The following is a 10,000-nucleotide window of genomic DNA, read 5'->3' as shown; positions in this document are numbered from 1 at the left end:
TCCTCTCAACCGGCTCTAAAGGCACGTATTAAAACTATATCATCCTCTCCCTTCATTCTTGCGACTCGCTCGTTGAAACTCCGATACGATAATACCCTCACTCCTCACCCCTCCCTCTAGCAAATCACGAATAACATAGGCTCTAACGGAGTCACCCCTCTCTCCTCCTCTCTCTCCTCTCTCTCTCTCTCCACTCTCCCTCTCCCCTCTCTCTCTCCTCTCTCTCTCACTCCCCTCCACACGTCCCTCCCTCCCCTCTCCTCGCCTCTCTCACCTCACGCACTCCTCTCCTCTCCTCTCTCTCTCCCTCTCACTCCTTCTCGTCTCTATCTCGCTCTCCTTCTCGCTCTCTCTGCGATCGCTCCTCTCTCTTCTCGTCTCCTCTCTCTCGCCCGTCTCTCGTCTTCTTCTCTCTCTTCTCTCTCCTCCTCTTTCTCTCTCTCTCTTCTCTCTCTCTCGCCTCTCTCCTCCTCCTCCTCCTCCTCTCCTCCCTTTCTCTCTCTCGCTCTCTCTTGCCCTGTCTCTCTGTCTCGTCTTCTTTTTTTCTGTTGCGTACTGGTTTCTTCTCTCGCTCTCTGCTTCTCTCTCTCTCTCTCTCTCTCTTTCTCTCTCTCCTTCTCTCGCTCTCTGCTTCTCTCTCTCTCTCTCCTCCCTCTCGTCCTCCCTCCCCCTCTCCCCTCTCTCTCTACTCTCTCTCTCCCCGCCCCCTCTCTCTCTCGTCTCTCTCTCTCTCTTCTCCCTCCCTCTCCCCCCCTCTCTCTCTCTCTCTTTTCTCCCCTCGCTCTCCCTCGTCTTCTCGGCTCCCGTCATCTCTCGTCCCTCCGTGCGTTATCCTTCACCCTCGCTCTCTCTCTCTCTCTCTGCTCTCACTCTCTCCCCCCCCCCCACCTGGAAAAAAAGGGGGAAAAAAAACCAACCCGGGCCCCTCCCCCCCCCCCTCCCCTTTCCCCCCATTTTCCCCCCCCTTTTTTTTTCCCCCCGGGGGGGTTTTTTTTTTTTGGGGGGGGCCCCCAAAAAATTAAAAACCCCCCCCCCCCCCCCCCCCCCTTCCCCCCGCGCCCCCCCTTTTTAAAACCCCCCCGGGGGGGGCCCCCCCCCCCCCCCCCCCCCGGGGGGCCCGGGGGGGGTGGGGGGGGGGGCCCCCCCCTTTTTTTTTCCCCCCCCCCCCCCCCTTTTTTTTTTTTTCTTTTTCCCCCCCCCCCTTTCGGGGGTTTTTTTTGGGGGGGGGCTTTTTTTTTTTTTCCCCTTTTTTTTTCCCCCCCCCCCTTTTTTCCCCCCCCCCCTCCCTCCCCCCCCTTTTCCCCCCCCCCCCCCCCCCCCTTTCTTTCTTCCCCCCCCCCCCCCCCCCCCCCCCCCCCCCCCCCCTTCCCCCCCCCTTTCCCCCCCCCCCCTTCCCCACCCCTTTTTTCCCCCCCCCCCCCCATTTTTTTCCCCCCCCCCTTTTTTTTTTTCCCTTTTTTTCCCCCCTCTTCCCTCCCCCCCTCCCTTTTTTTTCCCCCCCCCCCCCCCCCCCCCCTCCTCCCCCAAATATTTTAAAATATTTTATTTTATATATTAATATTTAAAAAAATGTTTAAAATATAATTTTAAAAATTTTATATATTAATAATTTTTACTTTTTTCGCTACCCCCCCCCCCCCTCCCTTTTCCACTCACTCTCTCCTCCTTCCTCTCCTCCTCCCTCCCCTTTCCCCCCTTTTTCCTCTCACCCAAATCACCCACTCACCACCATCCTCCTCACTCTCACTCACTCACTCACTCTCACTCACTCACTCACTCTCACTCACTCACTCACTCACTCGCTCACTCACTCACTCACTCGCTCACTCTCACTCACTCACTCACTCTCACTCACTCACTCGCTCACTCACTCACTCACTCGCTCACTCGCTCACTCACTCGCTCGCTCACTCTCACTCACTCACTCTCACTCACTCTCACTCGTCGCCACTCATCACTCACTCTCACTACTCTCATCTCAGCCTCTCTTCACATCTCTTTGCCCGTCAGTTCCCTTTGCCTCTCCCTCCTGTCCCCCTCCTTTACCTCCTCTGCCTCTCCCTCTCCTTTCCCACCTCCTGTCACCTCTTCCTCCCTCTTCCTCCCCCGCTCCCTCTGCCTCCCCCGCTCCCTCTTCCTCCCCCGCTCCCTCTTCCTCCCCCGCTCCCTCTTCCTCCCCCGCTCCCTCTTCCTCCCCCGCTCCCTCTTCCTCCCCCGCTCCCTCTCTCCCCCGCTCCCTCTCCTCCCCGCTCCCTTTCCTCCCCCGCTCCCTCTTCCTCCCCCGCTCCCTCTTCCTCCCCCGCTCCCTCTGCCTCAGCCTCTCCCTCTCCAACACGGGAAATTATGGGGAGGGAAGTAAAGTGAGCAACCGAGCGAGGACGCTGGTCGGTCGAGGCGGGACACTCGACCCCAGACCATAAGTCTCCCTCGCCAGCGCCGCGTGCGTGACCGCCCCCCCCCCTCCCCCTCCCACACGTCCACTTATCCCTCGTCGTCCCCTCACTCTCTCTTCCCCTTTTTGTGCTTCTCTGTCTGTCTTTTTTGTAGTTGTCTCTATTGCCTCGCATTATTTTTTTTGTTTAACCTGTAATTCTCTCTTAGCATTTTTTCTCACTTCGGTAGTCGGTATGATTTAGTTTATATGCATACGTATTTGAAAAAATCTGTACGGGAAGTAAATAAAATTAGATGTGACGGTAAGTATGAATATAAATGAACGTATAAAAATGAACTGAAAAATACTTATATGACCACATAAATCAATTACAGGATATGGTACACCAATTTTCCTCGTTCGTTTAATCACCGACGTTCTTCATTTCCTGCATTTTGTGTTCATCACCAAATCTCACATCTGCTGGCATTCTTCAGCGCAGTTTAGAGTTTTAGAACAAAAAAGAAAAAAAAAGAACACAGTAAACATGGGTCGAATGGGCCAGCGCGAGCGCCTACACAAATGCACCAACTCCAAACGCGATGAAAATCCCTAAGGAACTGCGAGGGGCACCGGCGGAATCGGAAACGATTTATGAAACAAACGAACCAATGGAAACGGACAAAATGTGTTCAGCCATTATCTTTAAAACCAGATAAATGAATGAAAGGAACGAAAAAGTAATCACTCGCAGGAACAAGCTAAATGAAATATCATATTGTCCACCGCTCTTCCTCTCTCTGGCTGGAGGACATTTCCCCGCGGGACAGGACAGATAATGTATTACGAGTCGCCCTGGCCTACTTCGGGGTGTGCTTGGGGGGGGGGGGGTCGTGCTTGCGATGCGTTCACTACTTACTTGCGAATAACAAGTAGAAGAGAGAGAGTGAAGTAAGAGAGGGAGAGGTGGAGAGAGTGAGACGGGGTGAGGGAGATGGAGGGAGACAGGGAGGGGGGGAAGAGAGGGAGGGAGGGAGGGAGGAGGGAAGAGAGGGAGGATGAGAGAGAGGAAGGGGGAGAGAAGGAGAGGGAGGGAGAGAGAGAGAGAGAGAGAGAGAGAGAGAGAGAGAGAGAGAGAGAGGGAGGTGGGGGTGGACAGTGGGGGAAAGCGGCAGTTCCACAGTCTCATGGGGAAGTGTGCCTCCCTCCCACCGCCCCACGAGGCCCACTGCCGCTAATTTGAGACGGATTTCCCCCCATCCTCCTTCGTCTCTCCCCTATCATCTCTCCCTTTACCCTTCCCTTCTTCCTTATCATTCGTTATTCCGTTCCCCACCATTATTTACCTCCCCCCACCCATGTCGCACGAACTGAGATCGTTAGTAACAAAGACAGAAATAGCAGACCTATCTATTTGTTTATCTTAGATTTTGTGTTCCGAGGTGTTTGTTGCCAAGGACAATAATGCCAACGATATGCCGCTTATCTAACAGGCTAGAAAATATTATATAGATATTTGGAGACATACACATACATATGCAAACGCATACAGTATACACATATACACATACAAACACACACAATGCCCACCCAAAGGGAGAGAAAAGATCCTGTGTAGGAGCGAGCGCAGTCACGTACGGCGAAGAGGCCAAATAAAAGATGCATGCCCATTACAAGTATCTAGGTCACTAATAGAGGCCTGCCCAGCCACCTCCTTTCCTCATCTACACAGATCCTGGCCCATCACTGGACTCTTAGTGGCTTACTTCTCTCTTTATCTATCCCCTCTCTTTGTCTGTTCTTCTCCTGTTTTCTTTTTCCTCCTCCCTTTCCCACTACTTGTGACCTTTATTCCCATACCTTTCCCTCTCTCTTTTTCCCGATCCCGTCCCTTCCCCTGCCCTCTCCCCTAGCCCCTCCCTCTCTCCTTCTTCAACTCCCACTCTCTCTCTCGCCCCCGCCCACCACCAAGCTCTTCTAATTAGCTGGCCCAATACATGTTTTTTGTTTTTTTTCCAGGGCGTAAATCTCTTGTGGTTATCGTTTCATGTTTGTATATTGGTTCTTTATAGATGTTGCTCTGGGTAATTATGCTTGATTTTTTCCTTACTTTTTTCTTTCTTTCTGTTTTTGGTTTTGTCTTTTTTATATCCTTGTTTTATATCTCCTATACGCACATGAACACACGCACACACATACATATATATATAATATATATATATATTATATAGATATATTATATATTAATATATAGATATATATAGATATTACTACAATATATATATATATATATGGTGTGTGTGTGTGTGTGTGTGTGTGTGTGTGTGTATGTATGTATATATATATATATATATTATTATATATATATTCTATATATATATATTATATATATATATCGATATCTATAATAATAATACATACATATATATATACATATATATATAATATATATATATATATATATATAATATATATATATATATATATATATATATACATAATAATGTAAGCATGTGTGAGTGTGAGTGTGTGTGTGTGGTGTGTGTGGTGTGTGTTGTGTGTGTAGGTCGTGTGTCGGGTGTGGTGGTGTGTGGGTGTGTGTGTGTGTGTGTGTGTGTGTGTCTGTGAGTGTGTTGCTGATGGTGTTGTGTGTGTGTGGTGTTTGTGTGTGCGGTGTGTGTGTGGGTTGTGGGTGTGGTTGTGTGTGTGTGTGTGTGGTGTGTGTGTGTGTAATGTAATAATATGTATATATATATAATATCTATATATATATATATATATATATATATATATATATATATAGATATATGTTATATATATATATATATCTATATTATATATATATATATTACATTATATAGTAAAGCTTGTGTGAGTGTTGAGTGTGTGTGTGTGTGTGTGTGCATTGTGTGTGTGTGTGTGTATGTGTTTGTGTTTGTTCGCGTGTGTGTGTGTGTGTGTGTGTTGTGTGTGTGTGTGTGTGTGTGTGTGTGTGCTGGTGTGTGGTGTGGTGTGTGGTGTGGTCGTAGTCTGTGATTCGTCTTAACTTATTACTGTTTAGACATGAACACATGTGCGTGAATGAGCGTCTCTGTGTATGTGTTCATGCACACAGATGTGTTCATCTGTGTGCATGGAAACAAAAAGTTCAGTGACGACAAAATCTCTTCTGACTTAATATTTTATTGATCCCCGGGAAGGTAATGGCGCTTGACCTTTACAAGTTTTTTTATAACGCTGTTGATATTTTCTGCTTCTCATGGAGAAGGAAAAGTGGGAAGGAAGGGGAGAGGAGGGACGGGAGAGAGAGGAGAGAGAGGAGGGAGAGGAGAGAGAGGAGGGAGAGGAGAGAGAGGAGGGAGAGGAGGGACAGAGAAGAGAGAGGGAGGGAGAGGAGAGAGGAGGGAGAGAAGAGAGAGGAGGGAGAGGAGAGAGAGAGTAGAGAGAGAGGAGGAGAGGAAAGGAGAGGAGAAGAGAGGAGGGACGAGGAGAGAGAGGAGGGAGAGGAGAGAGAGAGGAGGGGAGAGAAGAGAGAGGAGGGAGAGAAGAAGAGAGGAGGGGAGAGGAGAGAGAGGAGCGGAGAGGAGAGAGAGAGGAGCGGAGAGGGAGAGAGAGGAGGGAGAGGAGGGAGAGGAGAGAGAGGAGGGAGAGGAGAGAGAGGAGGGAGAGGAGAGAGAGGAGGGAGAGGAGAGAGAGGAGAGGAGAGGAGGGAGAGGAGAGAGAGGAGAGAGAGGAGGGAGAGGAGAGAGAGGACGGAGAGAAGAGAGAGGAGGGAGAGAAGAGAGAGGAGGGAGAGGAGATAGAGGAGGGACAGGAGAGAGAGGGAGGGAAGAGGAGAGAGAGGAAGAGAGGAGGAAGGAGAGAGAGGGAGGAGAGAGGAGGGAGAGGAGAGAAGGAGGGAGAGGAGAGAGAGGAGGGAGAGGAGAGCGAGGAGGGAGAGGAGGGAGAGGAGGAGAGGAGGAGAGGAGGGAGAGGAGGGAGAGGAGAGCGAGGAGGGAGAGGAGGGAGCAACCCCCGAGAGAGCCGAGGGAGAGGAGAGAGAGGAGGAGAGGAGAGAGAGGAGAGAGAGGAGGGAGAGGAGAGAGAGGAGGGAAGAGAGAGCGAGGGGAGAGGAGGGAGAGGAGATAGAGGAGAGAGAGGAGGGAGAGGAGAGAGAGGAGGGAGAGGAGAGAGAGGAGGGGAGAGGAGAGGAGAGGCGAGAGGAGAGAGAGGAGGGAGAGGAGGGACAGAGGAGGAGGGGGGTTGGGTGGTTTTTTTTTTTTTTCTTTTTTTTTTTTTTTTTTTTTTTTTTTTTTTTTTTTTCTTTTTTTTGTTGTTTTTGTATGAATTTGTGTTTTTTTTTTTTTGGTGGTTGTGTTTTTTTTTTTTTTTTTTTTTTGGGGGGGGTGGTGTGGGTGGGTGGGGGGGGTGGGAGAGGACGGACAGGAGAGAGAGAGGGAGGGGGGGGGGGGGGAGGAGAGGAGGAGGGAGGAGGAGGAGAGGCGAGAGAGAGAGAGAGAGAGCGCGAGGGAGAGGCGAGCGAAGGGGAGGGAGAGGAGGGAGAGGAGAGAGAGGAGGGGAGAGGAGGGAAGAGGAGAGAGAGGAGTGAGAGGAGAGCGGAGGAGGAGAGGAGAGAGAGGAGGGAGAGGAGAGACGCGGAGAGAGAGGAGGGAGAGGAGAGGAGGGACAGGAGAGAGAGGAGAGAGAGGAGGGACAGGAGAGCGAGGAGGGAGAGGAGAGCGAGGAGGGAGAGAGAGAGAGAGGAGGGAGAGGGGAGGAGAGAGAGGAGGGAGAGGAGGGAGAGGACGAGAGAGGGGGAGAGAGGGAGAGGGAGAGAGAGGGGGACAGAGATAGAGGAGGGACAGGAGAGAGAGGAGGGACAGAAGAGAGAGGAGGGAGAGAAGAGAGAGGAGGGAGAGGAGAGAGAGGAGGGAGAGGAGAGAGAGGAGGGAGAGGAAGAGAGAGGAGGGAGAGGAGAGAGAGGAGGGAGAGGAGGGAGAGGAGGGAGAGGAGAGAGAGGAGAAGATGAAGGGGGAAAGAGAGGAGGGAGCGAGGGAAAGGAGAGAGAGAGGGAGAGGGAGGAGGGAGAGGAGAGAGAGGAGGGAGAGGAGAGAGAGGAGGGACAGGAGAGAGAGGAGGGAGAGGAGAGCGAAGGAGGGAGAGAAGAGAGAGGAGGAGAGGAGGGAGAGGGAGAGGAGGAGAGAGAGAGGAGGGAGAGGAGAGAGAGGAGTGGAGAGAGGAGGGAGAAGGAGGCGAGGCCAGGAGAGGAGAGAGAGGAGAGAGGGAGGGAGAGGAGAGAGAGGAGGGAGAGGAGAGAGAGGAGGGAGAGGAGAGAGAGGAGGGAGAGGAGGGACAGGAGAGAGAGGAGGGACAGGAGAGAGAGGAGGGAGAGGAGAGAGAGGAGGGAGAGGAGAGAGAGGAGGGATGAGGAGAGAGAGGGAGGTGGAGGAGGAGAGGAGAGAGAGGAGGGAGAGGAGGGACAGGAGAGAGAGGAGGGGGAGGAAAAGAGGAGCAGAAGAGGGACAACGGCAAGGGGATTGGGTGACACTCATCAATTAGTTAATGAGGTTCGAAGACTCCTTTTCTTTCTCTCTCTCTTTCTCGCTCTCTCTTCTTTTCTGGGACAAAGGGAAAGAAAAAGGGGAAAGGTTACGTCTTCCGAAGTTCTGTTTGTGTGTGCGAGAAAGGTGCGGATGGAAGCGGAACGAGAAGGCTGGAAGGTGCGTGGAAGGGAAATGGGCGTGAGGAAGCAGCGAGGCGGGAGGCGAGGGACGGGCGAGAGAAAGAAATCATGCAGATATTTATCTATCTATCAGTTTATATGTATGTATACACACACACACACGCGCGGGCGCGCGCGTGTGTGTGTGTGTGTGTGTGTGTGTGTGTGTGTGTGTGTGTGTGTGTGTGTGTGTTCATCTATTTTTATCTGTGGCCACTGTATAAATAATTATTGCTTAACCATAACTCTAAAAGTCACAGCTAGCTAAAACGATTGGACGCCTTAATCTAATTTCCCTCTTAAAGGTCATTTTTCCCTTAATTCTAACGCTTTCTTTTCTCTCCTAATTCTTTCATATTTTATTACATCCCTTACATTTAGCCATTTATCTTTCTCTCGTGAATATGAAAGTATTTGCTTTTTTTTCCTGGGAACATTTATAGGCCTAGCGTCTACTTTTCCTCTATTTTGTCTAAAATAAACAGCCAGGCCAACTACATACATTCTGTAATAATACCTACTGATCATTAACCATTCTAAATCCCACCCGCCTTTCTTTTCACCCCACGCTCCCCTCCATTCCTTCCATCCACCATCCTCTGTTTTGTCTTTTCCTCTCTCAACCGCCCCCCCCCCCCAACCAAGGGTCAGAGGGTGTGGGCTGGTAATTCCAGTAACGAGGCTGGACACCGACCGCGTGGTGGAAACTTTCATCCGAGACCTGTTTGGTTGTCACTCTTCCATGGTCATATTCGTTTTATGGACTTCTATGAACTTGATTATACCTCATCTATGTTTAGTTATGCTTATTCTTCCGCTTCATGTGTGCATGTACTGTACTCATAGACACGAACTTTTAAAAGGTCTCTGTCTTCAGGAAAGTGCGAGAGACAACTGAGAAAGAACAAAGGATGTAGGGCATCTAGGGTTATCCTAAGTATTTTAGAAATTTCACAGTGTGTTGCATTGCAGATAACTCACACGTGGTAGTTTACAACAGCTTGCCAACGCAACTAAGAACTCTGAAGGAGTAAATATCTAGCGAAAGAATAAACAAAAAGGCACATTTTGGTTTGTAACAATAATCACAACACAGAAGAGAGGTAGGAAAGGGTAATCTAAGAGAATCAGAACATATAACAAAAATAATATTAAACCCTCGGATCGTTTACATACACCAGACAACCACAACTCTTGCCTTCTCGTGACCACAACCAGGGCCTCCTCTACAGTTCTTTGGTACAGCGAAGGCAATCCTATGCCGTGCTGCATTTTGCAGGCGGAGCCTTTACACTCTCTAGACCCTGGGCACACCCACGCACATAATGACTCGATAAAGAAGAGTTCACCGTACTATGTGAACAACACTCATACATGTACGAGATCATAAAAATTAAGCAACCATAACAAGCGTAAAAAGGCGCAATCTTATACGTCATCTCACGTCGTATACATTTTTTAACGAGCTAATTAACGCGAGGCAGCACCGAGGAACGACCACGCGGGACGAGAAGCACTGACTTCCCTCTGTCTCGACGGCAAGAAACAAGATTACCTTTCTCATTTTCCCCCTTCCTCCCTTTTTTCTCCTTTTCCTCCTTCTCGTCCCCTTTTAAACCTACGTGAGTCCTGAGCCCCCCCCCCCCCCACCCTCAAGGGAGCACTTCTGCCCCTTCCATCCTCTCCCTCCATCACAGATACGACCTTCACGTCTGCTTCTCTTCTCTCCAGACTTCTGACTTCTTTATTGTATTGTCCCAACTCCTCCGCGTGTTAGTCCATGGAAAAGGAAAACAGCGACTCCCTCCCCATCCTCTGCCACAATTCAATTCTCTTCTTCTTCCCTGTCTTTATTCCGATTCCCTCTTTTCTCTCTCATTGGCGCTTCTCTTATTCCGCCTTCTCTATCGTCCCTTTCGCTGGCT

The sequence above is a fragment of the Penaeus monodon genome, chromosome 13 (genome assembly GCF_015228065.2).
Source record: "Penaeus monodon isolate SGIC_2016 chromosome 13, NSTDA_Pmon_1, whole genome shotgun sequence".
Lineage (NCBI taxonomy): Eukaryota > Metazoa > Arthropoda > Malacostraca > Decapoda > Penaeidae > Penaeus > Penaeus monodon.
Note: the sequence above shows the minus strand (reverse complement) of the source record.